At 39.3% G+C, this 21,985-nt stretch overlaps 1 long non-coding RNA gene across 1 annotated transcript in view; it reads left to right on the forward strand.

Annotated features, from left to right (window-relative positions):
• The window catches only part of LOC308190107, a 74,075-nt gene that overhangs the window by 21,442 nt on the left and 30,648 nt on the right, over positions 1 to 21,985 (forward strand). Inside the window, exon 4 of the long non-coding RNA XR_013946895.1 lies at positions 8,931 to 9,118. This is a non-coding gene — a long non-coding RNA (uncharacterized lncRNA). The remainder of the gene's footprint in view (positions 1 to 8,930; positions 9,119 to 21,985) is intronic.

Raw genomic sequence — 21,985 nt, forward strand, 5'->3', positions numbered from 1 at the left:
ATTCATGTCAGTCCCTTTTAATCACTCAAAAAAGAGCCCCTCATCCAATATCAAAAGCAAACAAAAATCCATAGATAATTCCAACAACTAGGTTTTGGAATAGAGACCTAATTAGCTCTTATTGAGCTTGATCCAAAGTTCACTGAAGTAATTTGGAGACTTTCCATTAAAGTTAATTAACTTTAGAACAAAGTTCTTTCTCAGACACACCAGTTTAGCAGTAGCAATTAGTCACCCCATCAGCAACAACACCCACTGTGTGTCAGGTATTCTGTTTGACATTGTTTCTGGGAAAGGTGTTGCCTACGTTGATGATGCCCCCCTGGGCATGTAGAGGACATGGAAAAAACTTTATGTCCTGAGGACCCATTTATTTGGCAGTCACCAAAGCCTGTAGGTTTCATTCATTCTGGCTTCACTGTGGAGCTTTCATCAGAAGTGTCAACATTAACAAGATTTTAAACTGCAGGCGAATATAGAACATCATTTGATCCTGGCAAAGAACTGTTTGCCTCAGCACTTATGCGATAATGTAGAGTAAGCAGCAAGTCATTGATGAATCTGTAAAGCAACAGCAGTCCCAAGAGTGCTCAGGCAAAATTGCTGTGAAGAAGAAGGAAAGACACCAAAAGTGATTAAACGCAGCAGTAGGTTCAGACCTTGGGAGACCTCCAGGGAGATTTGGAAAAAGCAAAAACAAAACAAAACAAAAAAAAAAAGAAGAAGAAAGATAAAGGGAAAAGAAAATGGGGTGCAGAATGATGTGCTTAACCTTTTGGTTCTGGCTTAATAAAAACCAACAAGAGAGAACAGATGTTATATGTTTATGGAACCTTAGCTGGCCTGGAATCATCCTTGCAGTTACCCTAGTTTTACATGCATGGTGATGATGACTTCTGATCATTCTCTATGAGTTTCCAGTGAAATTTTCACACATTATTTCAGGCCATTAACTTTCACTGGTGTTAAATGCCTTATTTGCTTTTGCTGCCCGTAGAGATAATTACAAACATACGCTAAAATCTGTATAACATTCATAAAGATAGGTAGTTAATCTTGCTTTATATATTTAAATATGTAGCAAATTCACTAACAATATCCAGCAATACTTGAATGGGGATTAGAGATCTTCAGAGGAGCTGGATTATTGTCATAGAAATACAACACATCTGTCAACATGGACAGTTGGTCCTTAGAATAACACTTCAGTGGATGCCTACTTGCTCCTCATCTCTGTTTTGTCTCATATCTGACAGCCAAAGTTCAAAAGTAAAGCCAGTAGAGTCAGTGCAGATCCTTCCACAGCGATGTTTCGAGACTGGTCCCATCAATACTCGGAGATCTATGCTCATTTTCCATTTCTATTATATATTTGCGCTGTGAACATGAGCGAGTCACTCTTGGGCCAGACATAACAGGGTTGACAGAGCTTCTGTCACATGCCCTGTCTGCTTGGATAGCCTGCTTTGTGACAAGGCTTTGTCTCCTACTGTTTCTGTACCCAGAAAGTAATGTTCTAATAACATTTGGTGCCCCAGGTTACTTAAAATAACAAATTCAAGTTAGTTTCAAATAATGACATCAAGATAAAAACAAAACAACAAACAAACAAACAAAAAACTCCCTATTGCATTAGTAATCCCCAGAGTATTCCACACCCTTTATAAATTTATTTTGGAGACTAAGCAAGGTTATACTGCAGTATGAAATACAGTGATCTGTTTGGATAAAAGTAGTTGCAAAGATCTGGCTAATACTCACATAAAGTTGAGATTAGGGAGTACATTCCACCTGCTGATAACAAAATTGCCAAGTCTGTGTACCAAAAATAAACATTCATTTAAAGAAAACAAAGCAGCTTCTAAGTGATCATTCTGAAAATTTCAATGCCATTTTGCAGTCATTTCTGTTGCATGATTTGTGCTTGAAAAGTTATTTCCGACTTGTTCTTAAACATACTTCTCTACCGTTTAAAAGTAAGATGCCTTTTACTTTGTGTGGTTGTTGATTTTGGAGATAGATGGTGATGGATGTTAGTCTTTTGTCATTTACAGCAGTGTGGATGGCATTTCAGACTATATTAGCCCTAGATGATATAAAGATCTTTAGCTACATGCTCATACCCAAGCTAGTGGACATCCAAGAGAATTTTAGCCTCCAAGGTACCATCACAAAAATGGGGGGGCAGTGTAGATGGGCAAAGAAGCCTATACGTGGCCAATGAAGCCCTTCCTGTTCCATGACAAAAAGGCACCATAAGACTTTTCAAATCTGCAATAAATCACATGCTGAAGGGATTGGTCAGAAGGGGAGAAGAGAATATACTTTTTTTTTTTTTTTCCAACCCACAGAATAAACAATGTTCTCTCCTGGGAATAACCAAGGTAAAAGGCAATGCCTTGCTGACAGAGAAACATATTTAGCACCACGATTTGTTGGCAGTGTTTGTACTTGTTTCCTGAGAAATACATGGAACGTCTTGATAATGCTAGATGATAGCATTCTGCCCTGTGGGCAGATGTGTGCATAATAGATGGTGCCTAAGGCATATCTGCCCACATTTGGTGGACTCTCCTTTGTTTATGTGACCAGGTGGCTTAGTTTTATAATATTAACTGTTGAGAACAATCTCTTCTTTATGTTAGAAATCAATACTTTATTTATAAGTATGCAGATAACAGTATTATTTTTTTTTTAAGTGTATGGAAAAATAGTGTGTCACTTTTTTTCCTGTGATTGAAGATACTTGAAAATTGTTGGACTAGTCACACTGATTTTGAAATAATCTATTTTTGCTGTTCTTCCAAATGATGTAAATTCATGGAAAATGGTGTCAGAATCTGGCTAGAAATTGCTCTCGCTTGTTTGAGAGTCTATGTATTATGTTTGAGAGTCTTGCTCTATACTCTCACCTGAGACTGAGATGAGGGCATTTTTCTTGAAGTTTTGCTGTTAAGGTTCCAGATCAATACAGGACTTATGTTTACATGTATTCAAGTACATGAGCAGTCCTGAAATCAGTGGATGAAATCCTGACTCCATTGACGGCAATGCCAAAATTCCCACTCACGTCAATTTTCACTCACTTTTCAATGGAACAGTTTGTGGAAGGGGAAAGAAGTTTTTTTTTTGTTTGTTTGTTTTTTTTTTTTTACCAGTGAATGGAGGGTAGTTAATATTTAAAGGTTTCATAACAGATGTGATACAGATATCCACGGAGAACTGTCAGAAATAATTATTTCAGTTTTGTAAAGATCTTCTGTTTTAATATTGCCAGTTCTTTATTTTGTCCTGACTTTTACATTATATATTAATGGTAACTATATTGTTATGCTGACATGAAATGTAATCTGAAGTGGTTTCAATAACATTGAGATACAATTTATGTAAAGCTTCTTACTACATCAAACTAAAACCATTCAATCATATAAAAATAAATTGACTTGTCATTATCAAAATGCTTTTGTTTTAGATTCCTGAATCTATTTTCTTCAAGACATTTGTTTAATGGGAAATTCTGAAGTAATAGCATTCTTTCTGATTTAGGGCATAATCAAACTCTGAAGGGTCAAGATTTTCTGCAGAAGTTTCAGTTTTGACTGTCTTTAAATGAAGCTGGTTCTTAGCTCACTGTGGCTTTTTACCAACTCAAGGAAAATCTATGTCCTAAAAGGCTATGAAAATTTGGAGCTTAGTAGTCAAGTGCTATTCTTGATCAAAATGACATGAACATGTTTGATGGGAACCTTTCACGTACAGGCTAAAGGCAAGTAGCATCATAAAACTTCCCTTACTTTTGTAAGAGACCTTGAAAATCTGGTAAGTCCAGGAGGACAAGGGTGGTCAAGGACAGGCAGGATGTAAAAAATAATATTTAAACACATCATAAGCAGAAGCAAGCATAGTGAGTTTTGCATTTAAATGAAATTTTATATGCTCACAGGAAGCATCGTCTAGTGGTTAAAGTATAGAATTGGGAGCTGAGCAATGCCACTTCTATTCTTGGCCATGCTGCTGCAGATTTTGTTCCAAACAGAGAAGAGCAGAGGTCAAAAATATACCTGCATAAAAGAGCTTTCCATTTTTAATAATAGCATGAGATAAGGCCGTATCCCAGAGCATTAAAGAGAATCAGAACTTTGATTGTAGATAAAATTTTTAAGAAAACCAGCTCAGAATTTCAAAATAGGGACCAATCAGAGTTAGATGAAAATGGGTATGAGAGGAAAGTCATATTCGGTTTGAAAATCATGTGAAGAGATGTATGTAAGTATAGTCTGGGGTCAGCAAATGTAGAAAGTACAAAGGGTAGCAATGGCACAATAATTAGTTAAGGGGTCATAAAATGTGTCCATTTCATACACCCATGAGATTTCAGTAGCAGGCTAGCATAGGATGTTAAAAGCCTCCTTTTGTATGAGTGTAAAATTACCTATAGAGAGAGATTTGTGCAAAATTCATGGAAAAATTTATGGTGTCCACAGGGTTTGTGCCTGCTGCTGAATGGGAATGAATTCAGACAAATTCAGCTGCTGAGCTGCACAGGTAACATATACATGTGAAGCTGTCACAGGAAAAAATGAAATTTCAGCTGAGACAGCCTGGAAAGCATGACTACAGTTATGCAGAGCTTTATCCTCATTTCCTATTTCCTAGCACACGTTCATGGCATCACCAGGTTCTTCACGTATCTGTAGCATCCAGGATCTTATTGAGCAGCTTAGTTGTTAATTTACAAAGCCCAAATTAATGTCACCTAGATTTCTCTTCTGTTACAGCCTGCTGCTCTATGTTCTAGATTCTGAAGCTGATGGTACTTGGACATGCTACAGGCACAAAGGTATATATTTCCAAGATAAGAAAATATATGTCTTTGCAATCACATATGTGCAGAACAACTTTTCTCTAAATGAACACCCGGTGTAGTCTAAGTTTCTAATGTTAAGGACTTCCCTGTATACTTTAAGTCTTGGTCCTCTACAAGCCCAGAATGTTTCCAGCCTTGACATCACTGAAGGGTTCATCATGATTTGCATTTCAGGTGTGTCATGATTTCATGCTTAGATGCATACCTCACCTGCAGGATACAATGTCATAGACATTCTTTGAGCATGGTGTTGATACCCTCTGTTTGGTCTAATGGCATTCATCCAGTAGGGAGATTCCATTTCAAATCCCACTTCTGCCTGAGTAGGTATGAACTTGCATTTTGTGTCTCGCGTGGGAGCAACTTAAACACTGGGCTATGGAGTAAGCTTTGAGAAAGGGTAATGGGACATAAAGCTTGGGCTTTCCTTCCCTCAGTTGAAGCTCTTCCAATTTCCATGAAGTGATTAACCTTCCATTGGATTGAAGAGAGACAGAGAGAGAAAGGAAGAAGGTGAAAGAATGAACTGTACCAAAGAGTAGAGGACAAGGTGTCAAATACCTTCAGACATTCGAAGGATTTGAACCTTGGAGTCCAGATCCCAAGCGAGAGCTCCAAGTATATTGGAGAGGATCTTATTTCGTTAGCAAAGAATGGCTTAAGTGTCCAACTTCAGGAAAGCATTCATAGCTGTGAATTGCAAGAGAAGAGAGGTGTCATCTGCAGCTCAGGCTAATAGCTATCCTGGGGAATAGGGGGAGAAAAGGTGCACCTCCACGTCCAGCACTACCATTTGGCCAGCCTCAGGAGGTTGATCTTCCACATGTTACACTCTGAGGCACCTAACTGTCCCCATGTGCTATCTAATAACACATCATTATTCAAGTCAGGATTTTTGCTGAAGCATCAAGAAATCTGTGTCTTTCTGACAATACAGGCCATCATACTTTTTCCATCAAGAATCCCAGTGACATCTGTAAACTTCTCTGTAAAGCTATTTAAAACCTCGGAATGAAAAATGAAGTGGCAGTAGTTTTTCTCTTGAGAATGGATTAAAAATCTAAGAGAGGCACAGTTTTAGGGGAGAGATTATCTTTTATTAGATCATCTGCTATATTTGAAGAAGCAGGCCAGCTTTCAGGAGTGAGTCCCTCTCCACTGTAATCTTGATCACTGCTCATTACCACAAGGTGTTACAAAAATCAAACCCCTAGTTGGTCTCTACCTTCGTATCTCTTTCTCAATTTATTGCAGGAAGTTATTTTTTTCCTTTCTGTTGCTGATTTTGTGATTACTCTAGTTAGTCATCTTGCCTGAGGTACAGTTTTCAGAAGCTGGACTGCACTACCTTTACAGCTCCAGGGACATCATTTCAGCAGCAGAATACCCATCTGCTTTGTACCATCTGGTTTCCACTTCTACCTCTGCCACCTGAATGCACGGATCCAGAGAAGTAGGCCTGGCATTTTGCAGTTTAGCATGCATACATGTAGGAAGTATATTAAATGATTAAATATTTAATAGTTAATTATTACATTTTCAAAGACGGATCTCTAAGAACAGCTGATGCTTATTTTATTGAAGTTTAGGTACCCCAAGGCACTTGGGTTCATGGCTAAAAAGGTGTTAGCTCCTTGAAGGTTAAAAAGAGGAGAGAAGTTAGGGACAGGGAGGGAAAATAATAAAAGTATTGTCTTCTGTATTTCTATAACGACAGTCAGCTTTCTCTGGAAAGTCAGTCTGCAGTGTCAGTCCCTGTGTCCGTTCCCCTGCCATTCTTTGACTTCAAAGATTCTAGTTAGGCACCCACTGGTTTCTGCAAGTAATCTGCAGAGGGGACTGAACCTCTTCATTTTCTGTTTTCTCTTTAAAATCTTCACTAGCTTTCAGAATTCAAGCATGGAAATGCATTAATGAGAAAGCAAAGCTGATGAAAAATGACATGGGTTTTCAGTGAAGTTTGGCTGTAGCAGTTATACCCAGCAAACTGGAAACTCTGTTACGCTCTACTGAAAGATGTCCCCAGGATCCAGTCCAGTTTCACATCTGTCCAAATTCAAGGGGTTCTGAGAGAAGCTTTTTTCTCAAGCTGAGTCCTCAGGCTGGGATTTAGCTACTGAAGCACTAACGTACCTGTGTTTTTTTTCTTTGTAAACGGTTTTCTTAAAATTTTGGTTCATGTTGTTGTTTTCAGCCAGTCACCTCACAATCTCCAAGGGTTCATAATTATACTGATTACATTCATATGAATCTAAACTGTGGCAAGCTAACACCTGTATTTTACACTATGATTTCAACAAGAAAGTTATGGAGTAAAGTGTCACTCACAGATACGAATAAGGGTAATGATACTCTTGACTTTTGTTTTCCCATTTTCTTCCTGATCCTTCTAATAAATACACAAAACATAAGGAAAGCTTAGATACTCAAACTTTAAAGGTTTGTGTACAAAAATCTGAATTGTGAAGAGGGAACCTGAAAATGGCCAGTAAGAATAACAGGGCATAAAAATCAATTACTTGCAAGGCATTGGGATCTTGGGAAGAAAGTGTCATAACAGTACCACATAATGGCTCCATTATAAGACTATAGATCCTTTACAGAGCAAGGTTAAAAAGCTCCTCTAAAACTTTGAGGAAGGTTACAACAGTCTAAACTCACTTGCTGCCTTGGTCTAATTTAAACATACATTAATGTTTCTACAGTCACTTGATGCTGAGCAGTGGAAGGAAACATTATAATCCACTAAATGTGCTGTTGTGCTAACAAAACTTATCAGATTTAACAATAATTAGTAAAACATTTTAAAATGAGCTAAAACTACAAAATGAAGTATAATTCAGTAAAATGAGATAATGTAAAATGCAAATCAGTAAAAATAAAGTGAATGATTACATTTAAGAGTAGAAGATACTGAACATTAACATTTTTATTTTTTTATTTTTTTTAGATATTAAAAATGAGGATTTAGGTTTTGATGCAAAATGTATTGGCCTGCAGTTCTTTCAGGAGCAATGTGTCACTGTTTGTTCTAACATCGGTAAATTCATTACAAAGAAGCATGAATGTACAAAATTTCTTGGTATTACTGAGTGCTCTGTGCTGAGATAGTGTCATCAGTGGAGCCCTCTCCACCCGTTCTTCCGCCTCCACTCCATTCAGCATTGTGGATATACTTCTGCATGTCACCAGGAGATATTAAAATGTAGCACATTTCTTAAAAGCTATTCAATTCCTTCTCTTTTTTGCAGGTGCATGAAAAATGCTTTTGTTGGCTCAGGCATTGATGTAAGAGCAATTTCTGCAAGCTTAACTATTCAACTTCATTATTTATTTGGAGAAATTTTATGGAATGGCGTAGGGAAAGTGAAACTGAGGGAAATTTTTTGCATTTTAGTGTTAAAAGAATTTGTTAATTAGCATGGAATAAGAAAGAAAGAAAAAAATATTCCCTTATTTAGATACAGATAAGATTTTTTGATTGTTGTTTTGTCGTCGTTGTTTGTTCACTTTAATAGGAATGTCCTTTCTTTCCCCATAGCAGATTGTTTCAGTGTGTAGCCCATACCTCTCTGAGAGGCTGAGTGCTGCTCCTAAGGCATCTGTAGAACTTTGCTAAGAAAATCAACTCTATCGTGAGTAAATTTTAAGGAGCTACAAGCAAAAAAATGCTGAAAACTAATGCTATATGGTAGAAGCTCTATAGACTTAGGCATTTTTTTTTTCTAATATCATTATTAAGCTCCTAAGGTCTTATCCTAAACACCACGAAGTCAACAAGAAAACTTCCAGGGCCTTAAGATCAACACCTCAGCTTATTGGGGTTTGTTTGTCTTTAATGTATAAAATTAGAAGAAGATGCTTGAATGGCAAGTATTGGAGTTTCCTGACATGGTCATTCAGCAGACAAGAGGCACTAGAAATTGGCACTACTGAGTGCTGTACTCTTTTCCTTTTACTTGCTGCATGACATTTGCACACTGGCTTATCCCCTCAGCTTCCTTGTTGTTAATCTATTGTGAAGAGCCAGAAAATAAGAGGAATCCATTTCTTTTCCTTCCAGAATCCAGCAGCTGTGAAATTTAAAGTTAAGTATCTTCAGGGGTTCTGAGACAACGCTTGAAGGCAGCAAAGCAGGCATTTCTATGTCTGCAGACAGATCCACAGTGGCCAGAAAGAGAAGAAAAAAATCGTATGTGAAGATAACCTGCAAAAAAGATTTCTCCTCAGGATAATAACACATTCTTTCAGGTACAACAGAGTATAGGATAACTCTACTGAAGATAACACTGTTACTGCAAGAACAGAGCTGAGTTTGGCTCATGAGGAGCAGAGATCTTTCCCCTTATGAAAACTACCATTCGCAGGAAGACACACGGAGGAAAAAGGAATGATGTTAAGGAAAAAGGAAGTTATAGGAGTGGGAGGCTGCCATGGTGATGACCAACCTTCCACTGCTTTAAGTCCTTAAGTGTAATACACTGTGTGTTCTGGATTTAATTACAGAGCTGGAAAGTAGCGCTAATAATGTTGCACAGTTTTGTCTTCTCCCTCTGTCTGATCTGCAGCTAATTAAAATAGACATTAATTAATATGTGCTTTGGGGTTCCCGAACTTTAGGTGATTTAAGTGTTATAAATAATATATTATAACTTATAGCACATGGATCACTATGAAAGAGTTTAAATTAATATCACTAACTAAAATGTGACTGATCTTTAATGCCCTGCATGGTAGGGAACAGAGCACCTACATCTATCTCCATGTCCCAGAACCATGGAAGAAGTCAGCTCAGCTGTCAGTCCCTGGGCTGCCTTCTCAAGCCAGCTGTGGAGGGCATTTGTGGCAGAAACTGTCCATCTTTGATCTCGCAGCCTTTTTATGATGTAAAGACTTCACCTTTTAGTCAGGTGCTTAACAGGCTAGTGCTGGTTTTATATCTGCTCTATATAAGTTTCAGGTTTTGAGCGTGGCATTTTTTAATGGCTTTGTGCTTTTAGTTCTCAATCCCACAGCATCTATGTACTCATGTTGGAGGTGGTACATGGGGGATAACTAAAAATTCTGAAAGCATTTTTACTAGCTTCACAATTGCTTTCTGTAAGTTTTGTCTTTGCACCCATTGCTGCCTTTTTATGATGGTTAGGATTAAGCATGTGCATTGTCAGCAAATTAGACCTCTTGGTCTTGTGTACTTATTTAGAAGAAAAATCAAATGGGCAGTAAAAATGGTTGTGAATGTTAATAAAATCGACAGTACTAGGTATATCCAAGAATGAAGGCTCCATTAGTGTTAAATAGGTAAAGTCCTGGTCAAATTGGACAGCTTTTAAATGATCAGCGCAGTGGTGCAAGCCGTATACACACCTTATGGATGACAATGTCTTCTCCTTCACACGTATGCGGAGAGGAAGAGGCTCACCTTCCTGCTAGGAGTAATCTCCTGCAGATCTCCTTCAGACAAATCTTTAAGTCAGACAGTCCTTTAGCTTTCAGGAAAAGGTTAAAGATCTGCTTTTCAAAATGACCTCTCTGTTCTGGCCTTCCACCCCCATGCCCTCCATACACATAGTAAAAGCCTTCTGTTAGAGTGGATTCAAATCAAATACTCTGGCTACTCACAATTTTGAATGTGTCTGGATTTCCAGACTGCTGTTGGGTGCTGATTCCTTCTTATAATCACCATGGCAGCAATACTTAACTCATTCTGGTAAAAAAAAAAAAAAAAGAAGGCAAAAAAAAAAAAAAGCTTTTTAGGCACTTTGTCTATGAAGCACCATACCAATAAAAAAGGAAGATAAATTTTGTAATTTATTTCATGACAACACAAAATTGGAAGCCTGCAATCAGTGGGAAGTAAAAGCTTTCAAAAATAAAGCTACAAGGTGATAAGTTAAAATTGCTGGTTGTCACATCTATCCTACTGCTTTTATCCGTAACTGCTCTGTTCCTTGTATAAAAGCATGGCTTTATTAGCATCCACCAGGGGCCTTCAGATGCCATGAAGACCTTGGGGCTCCCAGGTTAATGACTGGTATTAATTACTACCGATGTACAAATTTCTAAGGCTACATACCAGTTGCTATGTTTTATCTGAGGGGTATGTAAAATTCCAGTCTCTTACCTCATTTCATGTCACTGGCTTCAGCACTGGGCTTTACTCTAAAACAAGGCTATTTACAGGTGCCATGGATAGCTGGATTTGTGTTTGACTGCTAAAAGGGTCAGAGCTTTTGCAGCAAAATGGGCCTTCCCACAGGCTTCCAGGGGAAAAAATGGAGCTGCTGCTTTGGTTTAGCCTCCTCTCTGAAAGCACAGTCATTCTAGCTCTGGCAGAAATGAAGGAACGGGGTGGTTAATGGCTTATATGAAGGATAAGAAACAAATGTACAGCTTCCCAGCCTTTTTCCTGGCCCAGCAGTATCTCTCTGTATTTTTTTTTTTGCTTTTGAAATACAGCCTGTCACTATACTGCTCTTCCTGAGCCCTTCTTTAGTGCTGTATTTGCACAACCAACCATTCCTTAGAAGGTCTGGGGCAGCCATGGGCACCATCTCCCTGATGGCAACCCAGGAGGTTGGTCCAGGCCTGCAGGCCTTCTTGGAGCAGGCTCCAAGGTTTGCAAACAGACACTCTGATGTTTTCTCCTCTGATGTCCTTCATGCTGGGGGACTACACTCTGCAAATATCCATCAACATCTGCCTTACCACCATGCTGCAAAACTATTTTATTCTGTAGCTCCATTTATGAGTTACCAACTGCATATATGACAATGCTGATAGCCAGTGGGCTGACACTGTAACTTCTCACTAGGTTAGCATTGCCTCATTCTGTTCTTCCCACAATGGGTAGATGACATGTGAAACTCCTTGCCAAAGGGCATGGTAGATATAAAAAATTTAGAAGGGCTGACTGAAGCTCATGAAAATAATCTGCTAAGCATTATTAAATACATAAAACCCACATTCAGGTGAGAAAGGTCTTGAGCTAAAATCATTAAAGACAGATAGATGAAGATAAATAGAGAAGCAAGAATGCAAGATGTTTCACATACAGTTGTATTGTTCTTACTGTTCCAAAAGCATCCACTTTTGGCCGTGCTTTGCTGTTGTTGTTTTATTTTTTATTATTATTGAGGCACCAGAACAAAAGATTGTCAACAGTCCTAGGAGCAAAAACTGTGTTCAGAGATCTATCAATGTCAATTCTATAAGGGCAGGGTGAGATAAAGGCCTCCCTGCTCTCTTGGAGTGGAAAGGTCTTTGGTCTAGCCCACTGTGGCTACTACTTATGGTGTTCTTTTATGTATCTAAAATGGGAATCAGAATCACAGTGTTTATCTATCTGTTACCCTCTTTATTGTTTTCCCTGTAGCACAACTAAATTACTTACACACACACGGAGTATTAAAACAGCGGCATCCAGGACAAAAAAGTAACTCGAGCCTTACCCCCACATCTCATTGACAACTGAAGTGCTCTGATAAGTGTGAGTTAGAGGTCAGTGACATCCTGAACCACAGTGTTGTCTTGATCAGTAGTCTTTTCAACCAGAAGAGGGTGAAGCAGACACCAGTGCATCTTTTACAAAGAATTTTGTGATGTTTTCCCTGTGATTTCTTCAATGAAACAGTATGAGAGATACAGCTGTGGGTTTTAGGTATTTTGTCCAGTGCATTTTCTACCAGTAGAAATTTAATAGAATCATTTTCTGCCTTTGAAATACCAGGTACCGTATTGATCTTTCTCTTATAAATGCTGTTATTATGGGTTTTGATGCCTCCCTGCTTATAATAAGGCAAGGAGATTTGTTGTATAGCATGGTTCTGTATATGTTTTGTAAATGAGCATAATTTTGAAGGATGAAGATTGCTTTTCTTTTTCACTGAGGTTTGAGCTAGAAAACCAGTATTTACAGGAGGAAGAATTTTTGAACATTTGAACCCCAGAGAAGGTTTTTATTTAATAGGTAATTTCGCCTTTATCTGCATTCTTTTATGTGGGATTACAAAGGTAATTTATCTGTCTGAATACTAGGACAGCTACAGGGACTAATTTTACCTGACTATTGTCTCTTAAGGGGAAGCACAAGTCCTCATTTACCTAATACTAGCATTCCCTTTATTGTAATTTTTGTTTGTTTGTTTATACAAATACATTGCTTTCCAAATTTCCCAGACCTCCATCTTCTCCCACCTCTATAAGCAGTATTTCCCAGGCTGGAGATGAAGACTTCCCTGGGTGGAATGACAGATAACTTCAGTAATACGATTTTATATCCAAACCCTCAATGATTATTTAAGCACAGATTCTCCTGTCAAAGCTGACAGGGCCTTGGTGCCTGTCGGCTCTTAGCCCTGCTACGCCAGAGTGCTGGCAAAAACTGGGGGTGTATGGCTCATTGCCAGCTCCCTGACAAGGGCCAGCTCTCAGCATCATTTTCTCGTGCTGTATCATAAGCATCCACAATCTGCAGGCGGCGCTGGCTATGAAGCGTGCTACATCTCACATAAGCACAGCCCCTGCCTACTATGAATGTCTCGTTGGAAAGTAGCAGTTACTCTCCCTTGCTTTCTCTCATATGTGCATAGCTGTAGACCTTGTCCCTCTCTGTCCTGTCATCTGATTGAAGGCAGAAAATAGACAGTGCTCCAAGTTTGTATTGCACCCCACCAGAAACATCCCTGCTGTCGTTTGGCATCCAGCCCAACTGTAAGTGCCATTGCTGGACAGACTCTGATCTATGGCTTGGCCTGTGCTGAACCAAGCATTTTTAGACTGTTCTGACCACCATTTACAGTCTTTTAATTAATTTTCAGCCAATTCACTTGATTTACTATAGGATCACATGCTGTAGTCTAGATTTACTTAGAGACACCTTATGCAGATAACATATCTAGTCTGCGTAAATGCATGACACTGATTAATCTAAGCCATTTTAATTAACCTAAATACAAAGTCCAACCAAAAGATTTTTTGTTGTTGCTGTTGTTCTTTATTGACACATTGCAGACGAACTAACGACGCCTGTAACAACTAAAGACTATACTGCCAAATGATTCCTGTAACGAATGTATAGAGTCTTAATTTCTTAGTTTTCCTTTGCCTTTTTTCCATCTTCACTCCTGCAGCTATCTGTGGGAAGCTTGTGTTTTGCTGTCTGTTCATTCCATTCTCGGTATTGAAAACATGATGTCCCCGATGCTGCCCAAAAGCAACTTTAGCCTTAGGAAAATGAGAAAAGCAATAAACAATATTCAAGAGATACAGATGAGTGTCTTTGATCTATCTACATCACTTTGAAAGGGTTGTTTCCAAAGTGGATGCAAGAATGATGTCCTTTGCCGCTTTCTCACCTCCTTCCATGCGGCTGCACTGGAGGCAGGCAGTGGACAATGGGCATGAGCAGGCTGTGCAAGCCATGCATAATGTGCTGGTCTTGTGAGGGCACACGTTCTGGAGGGCATTTCCCAGCTGTTCCAGTGAATGTGCTTTCAACCTCACCCCCCTGCACCGTGGTAATGTTTAGTTTTGAGAATATTTACGCTTCGTGGATGCCCTTACTAGATGCTGTTCCCATGATCCATGTCAGCTTGGACTAGTTATTTACTATTTCTGCATGACTGTTCTTCTTTTGCAGCTAGCTGCAAGAATAGTTATTGAGGTATATGAAGTACTCAAATACCGCACTTCAACAGTTTGAACTTAAAAAAAAAAAAAAAGGAAAAAAAAACCACAAACATAAACCCAAGCCTTGTATGTTATTCCTCCCTTATGTGAATGTTTTTGTTCTCTGAGACGGCTGCGTGTCTGGATGGACAGGATGGTTGCATAGTCTTTTATGTTCTCAAGAACTGGAAGGACATACTTGTGCTCTTGTGGAGTCAGAAGGAATTTGCATGAAAATTTCACTGGATTTAAAAATAATGAAAGACATGGAGGATAGAGCAGGATGGTTCTGTCAGCCAGTTTCATTGTGCTGTATCTGCCTTTGTCCTTCACTACCAAGCAAATGCGATTAAACAGAATACTTGTGCTGAGCAAATAGGTAACAGACACATCCAGTGCAAACAGTTTGTTACTAACTTTGCTCCTTCTCCAACATGGTACAGTGGGACCTGTTCAGACGCGGGTACTGTAGTCAGCTGTAGGTGCTTTAGTAGATGGCTACACCTGTGTGCGTGAACTAGTACAACCACAGTTACAGCCTAGCATGCCTAAGCAGCAACTAAGCTAGAACTAACGTGTCCTGCGGGTAGGATTCTGGATGCAATACTTGTACAGGGTAAAAAATGACTATATTTCTGTTTGTTCCATAATTTGGTATGTTCCCACACACTTCAGCATTGCTGGCACTGGTGGAAAATAGAGGGATAAGAGCTAGTGGCATTAGAAGCTGCTGCTGCACTAAATTTGGTAGCAGGAACCCACAGGGGTTTGCCATAACATTGCTGGCAAGTCATTGTGTAAGCAAACTTTATCAGCGGGGGTGTTGTTCTTAAATGTATCAGTCAGTACCTGGGTAAACAGACACAGCCACAGCCTGGGACTTAGCTATGCTCCTTCAGTGGAAAAAGAGTCTGGGAACACGTAGACAGCAGACCCCCTCCTCGACAGGACGTTTCCAGCTGATATTCATTTCACACTCCTAAACGCACTTTCCAGGCTGGTGAATGAAACAGAGCTTGGAGAGTGGAACATATATATATAATCTTGTCCTTTCCCCTTCTTTGTGAATTTCTTCAAGGAAAGAGACTGCAGTCCCAAGTTCTGGAATGGATCCAGCTATCAAAGTTCAATGGTGTAGTGGCAACTAACTGCTTTAATTCAGTTTGAAGTTGGAGTAATTTAGCAAGAAGGGAATGTATCGCAAAGAGCTATTGAATCCCACACATACATTAGACAGCAAATGGACTGTACATTATTATTATATCATTTCAAATTTCTGTCAGTTGTGCTGTGGGAACAATTTTTTCATATACAGTATTTAATTCTGGAAGCAGTAGTTAATGCTTTGTACTGGGGAGAAGTAGCAGTGGACAAAACCACCTACAGAGCAGCAAATTTAGAGCATCTATAAATCCATCATCGGCTCCATTATTCACCATGTTTCAATTACATACCACAGGCAGCACTGACAGGAGCTTAAGAGTGGGTATGGAAATCAGTTTCTGGGGAGGTGAGTTTACGGGCTTTATTCGTGCTCCTGGTCCTGAGGCGGGCTCGGAGGAGCTGCGTGTGGCCGACACCTTTGAGGCCCGGTTCGTGTCGCGGTGCGGCCTGCGTCCAGCCCTGCCTCCTGGTGCCCCCTGGACACCAGCTCAAAACCTGCAGACATCAGCAGATGCCCACTCAGACCCAGTTTTAAAATCTTGTTTTCATTGTGGATTCTGCCCCGCGTTTTGTGTATAACAGGAGATAAGCTGTGAGCAGCAGCACTGGCAGACATAAGGTGCCTGCAATAGCTGCCTAGCTCTCAAGGAAGCACTATGCAGCAGCACATCCCCAGCCCTTGGAGACATCTGTCTGAGGGTCACTGTGTCAGCAAACAGTATCACTAGAGGAAATTTTTATGTTGGTCCACCGGTATAGCCGTATGCCTTCCCTCAGCATTATTTCATTTCATTAATTAGGTCAGTTTTAATAAGCAAATCCCTAACTCTGCTTTGAAAGCCGGTGCCTGCGAGGCATCAGAAGGAAGGTGTTAAGTGTCTACGAGCAGCAAGTGGGTGCTGATACACGAGAGTATTTCTGTAGGAGAAGGACGGCTCAAATCACGGCTGAATAAGAGATGCCAAAAAAAAAAAAAAAAAAAAGCAGCCTGTCATAAAGACAACAGCAGTGTCCTTGTGCATCCTCAGCCCACAGGAGCAGGAGCCGTGTCTGCAGGAGGGGCCTGGCCAGGCAGAGCGTGTGTTGGCGGCTCTGCTCCCACACTGGTGCTGGTCCTGAGGTGTACGTGGAGGCTTGGTGGGATTTCTTGGGTGGTGAGGGCTAGCTAAAGTCCTGGGCCAGCTTTCCTCCTTCCTTCTCCCTTCAGAAAGAGGTGCTTTTTGTTTAAGAGTTAACACCTGGCTCAGTTTTGGTTTCGTCTGTGGAGACGAGCCTTCTCCGTGCTACCCAAGCTACTGGGTAATGAATTGCAGTCCCCTCACAGCATAAGGAGGGATTTCTTGCACGGGGACAGATCTGTTACTTACTGTTGCTGGAGAAACACTAGCACAAAAATTTTCCTCTTGACCCAATGCTCCACTCTTCTGGGCTCCTGCAATAGCTATGGTCTTGATTGATTCATGCATTTTGTGCACGTTTGCTGTGCAGATGGAGAGCAAGCAACTGATCTTTTGACTTTCAGACTTTCTTTATAGGCTGACACAGGGTTTGGACAGATTCTCCAGAAACACAGTGGCCAGAATGATTGAAGCCATCAAGCATAACAGCAGTAAGAGATATCATGGGGATATGATACAAACGTTCTCAGTTCAGTGATGACGGCTGTCAGTAGAAGCCCCAAAATGAACACTTGATTTGTTGAGACTGTGGGCATTTTTTGGGCCTGTTTCCAGAACTCAACGTACACAATGAAAATAGTCAAGCAACCTACAAGAATTTGCAAAGTCACAATGTATGAATTGATGGTAAAAAATGTGAGGGCTAACTTCATAGGCACAAAATAAAATATTTGGAAAAATCATAATGGATAAAGAAAAAAAAATAAATCTTTACCAGAAGGGAATACATCTAAATCAGCATAGAAAACAGTAGTAGCCTTTAGTATTTTTTCTGGTGGTACAACACCAGCTTAACAGAGTGTGAAGCACAGCAACCCATCCATGGCAGTGACACGGCATTTCCATGCCACAGATTGTATGCTCCAGTAGGAACAAGACATATCTCCCATCTTATCCTTGGACCACAACTCTAGAGTAACCTCTGTGTTGAGCAAGATGCGTTGAATATAAAGCCTGAAGGGAAGCTGCTTAAAATAAAGGCCAGATGAGACACTTACCCTAAAGCTGCGAGAGCCATTGAAATAATTGCTAGCTCCTTAACCTTTCAAGAAAAAATTAGCTGAACTGTAGAAAATGAAGGATTAAAAAGTGAAGGTGGGGGGGAGGGAGAGAAAACTGGAAAGAGAAAGATGCTTTTAATTTGCAACCTGCTCTCTTCATCAGAATTACTTTAGGATAATCAGGCAGATGCGGATGTTTCCTCAAAGGTAATGCCTGAGTGGTGAAGGTAAAATGCGATGGTTGGATAAAACACGCTTGCAAATTTGACAGGTTACATTATCTTTTATTGACATCTGAACAGAACTGCCAGACTCTAGAGGCTTTATTCTTGCATCAGCCTCTTTTTTTTTTATGACATCTGCCATCTTTAGAAATTAAACAAACTTTTTATTGTAGAATTTTAGCAGATTATCTCAAACAGACTTGACTGCTTCCTGATAAATTGTGTGATATGTGATGTACCTCTGACTTTAACCTGTATTTTTTTTCTCCTTTTTTTTTTTTCCTGTAAAATCATTCAAAATAATTTATTAAATTTATTCTGTGTTATAATCTAACTTTGATCTGGGAGACAATACCAGGGCGAAATATAAAAAGATGGATTATAGTTCCTACATTAACGGACTTGTGCCAAAAAAACCCTTACACTTTATGAAATGAGAAAGATAAGAACATGAATTAATAATGCTTTAACAGCAGTGGCACAAAATCCTTGAACAGTAATGCTCCAAAACTGCTCATATTGATTTAAAATCTATATTTAAGATGGTTAGGTCTAGAAGTCCCCCCTTCAGCCACATCAGATATAGATTTTCAATTTACAGGATTGTTTTAAATTGCAGTCTTTAATTCAGAAAATACCCTACAAAGCTTTTCATGTTTAAAAGTAAATTCCTTGCCTTTTGCTCTCTCAAATTATTCTAGTTAAAGTTTAGCAGTCACCATTGATAAATGGTTGTGCATGACCATGTGAAAGCAGAGCTGCCATATGTTCTGCAGAGGGCTTGTCCCATGTTGCACAGTCATAAGGCTTTGGAGCCTGGAATGAGGGAAATCCCCTAGTGAATACAGATTAGAAAATGATTGGTCTCATGGAGAGTTTAGGGTCACCAAGGGCCAAACTGTGCCTGAGGTGATACGTACCTATTGAGTACAACAAGGGCTTGTGTTCATGCAAGGGCAGAGTTTGTCAAAAGTGCTTTGCTAATAATAAACAGAGATTGATGGTCTTAAAAATAAAGTTAGACAATTCTTCACTTTATATTGAAGTAGCAGCAACAAGAGAATTGATTATTGCTTTCTTGCATTTCAAAACAGTTCTTGAGGACTTTGCTGGCAGTTTGCACTGTTCATTCAAAGGGAAAAGATTAGAGCCTGCAGCACCATTAATGTGCTAATATGTAATTAGTACAGTGTCACCTTAAACACCAAATTAATTCACAGTGGTTAGGTAAATTGTAGTGTGTACTCACATTTATTTTTCTACAAAATGATTGAAATTTTTAGCGTGTTCCAGTGAGACTGTCCTCTCCCAAGAGTAAGATGAACTGGTGTGGAACAGATGTGAAATTTAATTAGAAGAACAAAAGGGTATTTGTCACAAGTCCAAAAAATGCAACAAATAATGGGGGCTGGGACAGAAAATTGATTCCAAGAGTGGCAAAAAATGTCTCCCTTAACTAGTAATAGTAATGGGTAGAGGAGCCAGTACAAAAGTCCAAAGGGAAGTGCTAGTTTACATTTAATGGCTTGAAGATGAAGACAAATCACCCTGGCTGAAGTTCAAATTCACGTGGTGGCTTCAGCATCCCTGTGATGTGTTTCTGAAACTGGAAAATAAACCCTTTCCCATCTTGAGTCCAGCCACACCACCAAATGTTAAGGGTGGCTTTGGTGGTGGAAGGCAGAGTTCCTTTCAAGACTCCAATTTAAAGGTGGGTCTGACTTGTTTGTGGGATCTGGAATGCCAGCTCCTCACCCTTGGGGCAAGGACCAGTGAGATACCTCTGTAACCATTTGAGCAGTTATATCTGTTCTTGCTCCTTACACAGACCACAGAAATAATGACAGCCTGGCTAATGATATCTCCACTGATTGTTCTCGAATGGCTCACTGTGGATTATGCAGATCAGCTCAGCAGAGAAGCCAAACTTGAGTGAATGTTCACAGCAGCTAGCCACACCAGCTTCCCACTCCTCTGGGTAGAGGGAAGTGAAATGCCATGCAAGAGGTGATTTGCAAACCTCTCCCTTGCTCTCCATCCCATCAGTATTCATCAAGACTCAGAGTTTATAGCCATGGAGTGAAAGATGATTGTCCTGTCAAACCAGGGAAATTAATCCTTAGGAATGAGCAGGTTTCCCATTTATCCATAAATCGACTTGCCCCTGTTGGTGGCATAAAATGAGTGAAAGGATGTGTTGGATAGAGCATCCTTCTCTCTATGTGAGACGTCTCACAGAGCAGACAACCACCCTGTTCCAGAGAGGCTTGTGAACTCAGAGTAACTTCTCTTGGAAATACCTTCAGTGAGAAAAAATGAGGAGACACAAAAGAAGGAAATACAGACTAATTAAGCAGAATCTTCTCTAACCCAAACAATTTTACGCTTTTTCCACAGGGCATCAGCAAATCTTTAAGGATGCAATTTCAGCTCTAGCCTTGAATTTCCTTGCTGTAATAGGGATGGAGCGAATCTTTTAGCTTCATCTGAACATAATTTTTCTGTAAAAAGCAGATTAATTCTGGGTCCCAAGTTTCTAGTACTCTGTGTTTTGATTTCCTTTTAGTGCCTATATAGGTACAGCTTAGGGGATTGGTTAGACAGATGGAGTTTGGCATGATTTTTTTATTTTTTTTCACACTGAATGTAAAAACGATATTTTTTTTGTTCTACTATGCAGCTGAGATAAGAATGGCAGGTGGCTGGAAATAACTAATTTCTAGATAAATCGTATCATTCATTGCAAAACTCTCAGAATACATACATACATACAAAAAAGGGGGCGGGAGGTCTTCAAGTTGCAGACTAATGGCTGAAAACTTGTTGTGTTAGTCATTGGACAACCTTAAGAGCCATGTTATTGTCAAACATACATTCTTTTTGATGCCCTCATGTGGAAAGCTCTTTTAATTCGTAGCTTTGTCCTTTGCCTAATCTGATCTGTGATGGGTTGAACTGTACTTTATTCCATGCGCGATAAGTCTGTAAATGAACAAAGCTGATAGCTGTGGGTTTTATTTGAAGTAGATAGTAAAGTTTTTTAAAAAAATTAAAAATCTTTTGAACAGAAGTTTGACATTTTAGAGCTAACAGCTTATGTAATTTACTAAATTCTATTAATGTGAGTACTTATCATCAGAGTGCCTGAACAGGCATTCAGTGGGTCACCTTCATAAAAACAGCAGCTAAGTACACTTCATTTCATCTCCTGCTTCTTCGAGTTTGTTTGGAGAAGCAAAACTACCAAAGGAAGTAGTGAAAACATAAAAGTCATATGTAAAGAGTCAGGGACAAAAAAACAATAAATCTGCCAAAGATATTTTGAACAGATAGCAATAATCTTGTCTTGTATACCTGGCTCCAAATTGCTGATCTTTATTGTAATGCACAGCAATGTACTGGGCTGACATTTATAAAAAAAAAAATCTTTTCAAGCTCTGTCTCTCAAAGCATTTCAGCTGGGAATGAATTGTAAGTCCTCAAGGAAAAGAAGACAAGCAAGTAAATACTGTGCTCATAAGAAATTCAACAACAGCTCTGAATATTTTCGTTAGCATTAATTTATGATTTGAGATGAGCAAGCAGTTAAAAAACAAGCAAAACAAACGTAACAAAACAAAAAAACAAAACTCGTGCTGTCCTGTGAGTATCCACTTAGATACATAGGCAAATTTCAGTTTTTTTGAACCAATTCAAGGGATTGTTTCTGTGGAAATTTGGCATGAAGCTTTATTAGCAGAAACTATTCTCCCCAATGCTGATTTAAAATGTAATAGTTTGAACATTTACCAGAAGTAATTTCTTGAGCTGCATATCCACAGTGTCAGTTAACTAATTAAGCAACTAACGTCATCAGGAATAAGTCTTACATGGCTTATATAA

This window comes from Anser brachyrhynchus (assembly GCF_964034855.1).
Source record: "Anser brachyrhynchus genome assembly, chromosome: 2".
In the NCBI taxonomy this organism is placed as follows: domain Eukaryota; kingdom Metazoa; phylum Chordata; class Aves; order Anseriformes; family Anatidae; genus Anser; species Anser brachyrhynchus.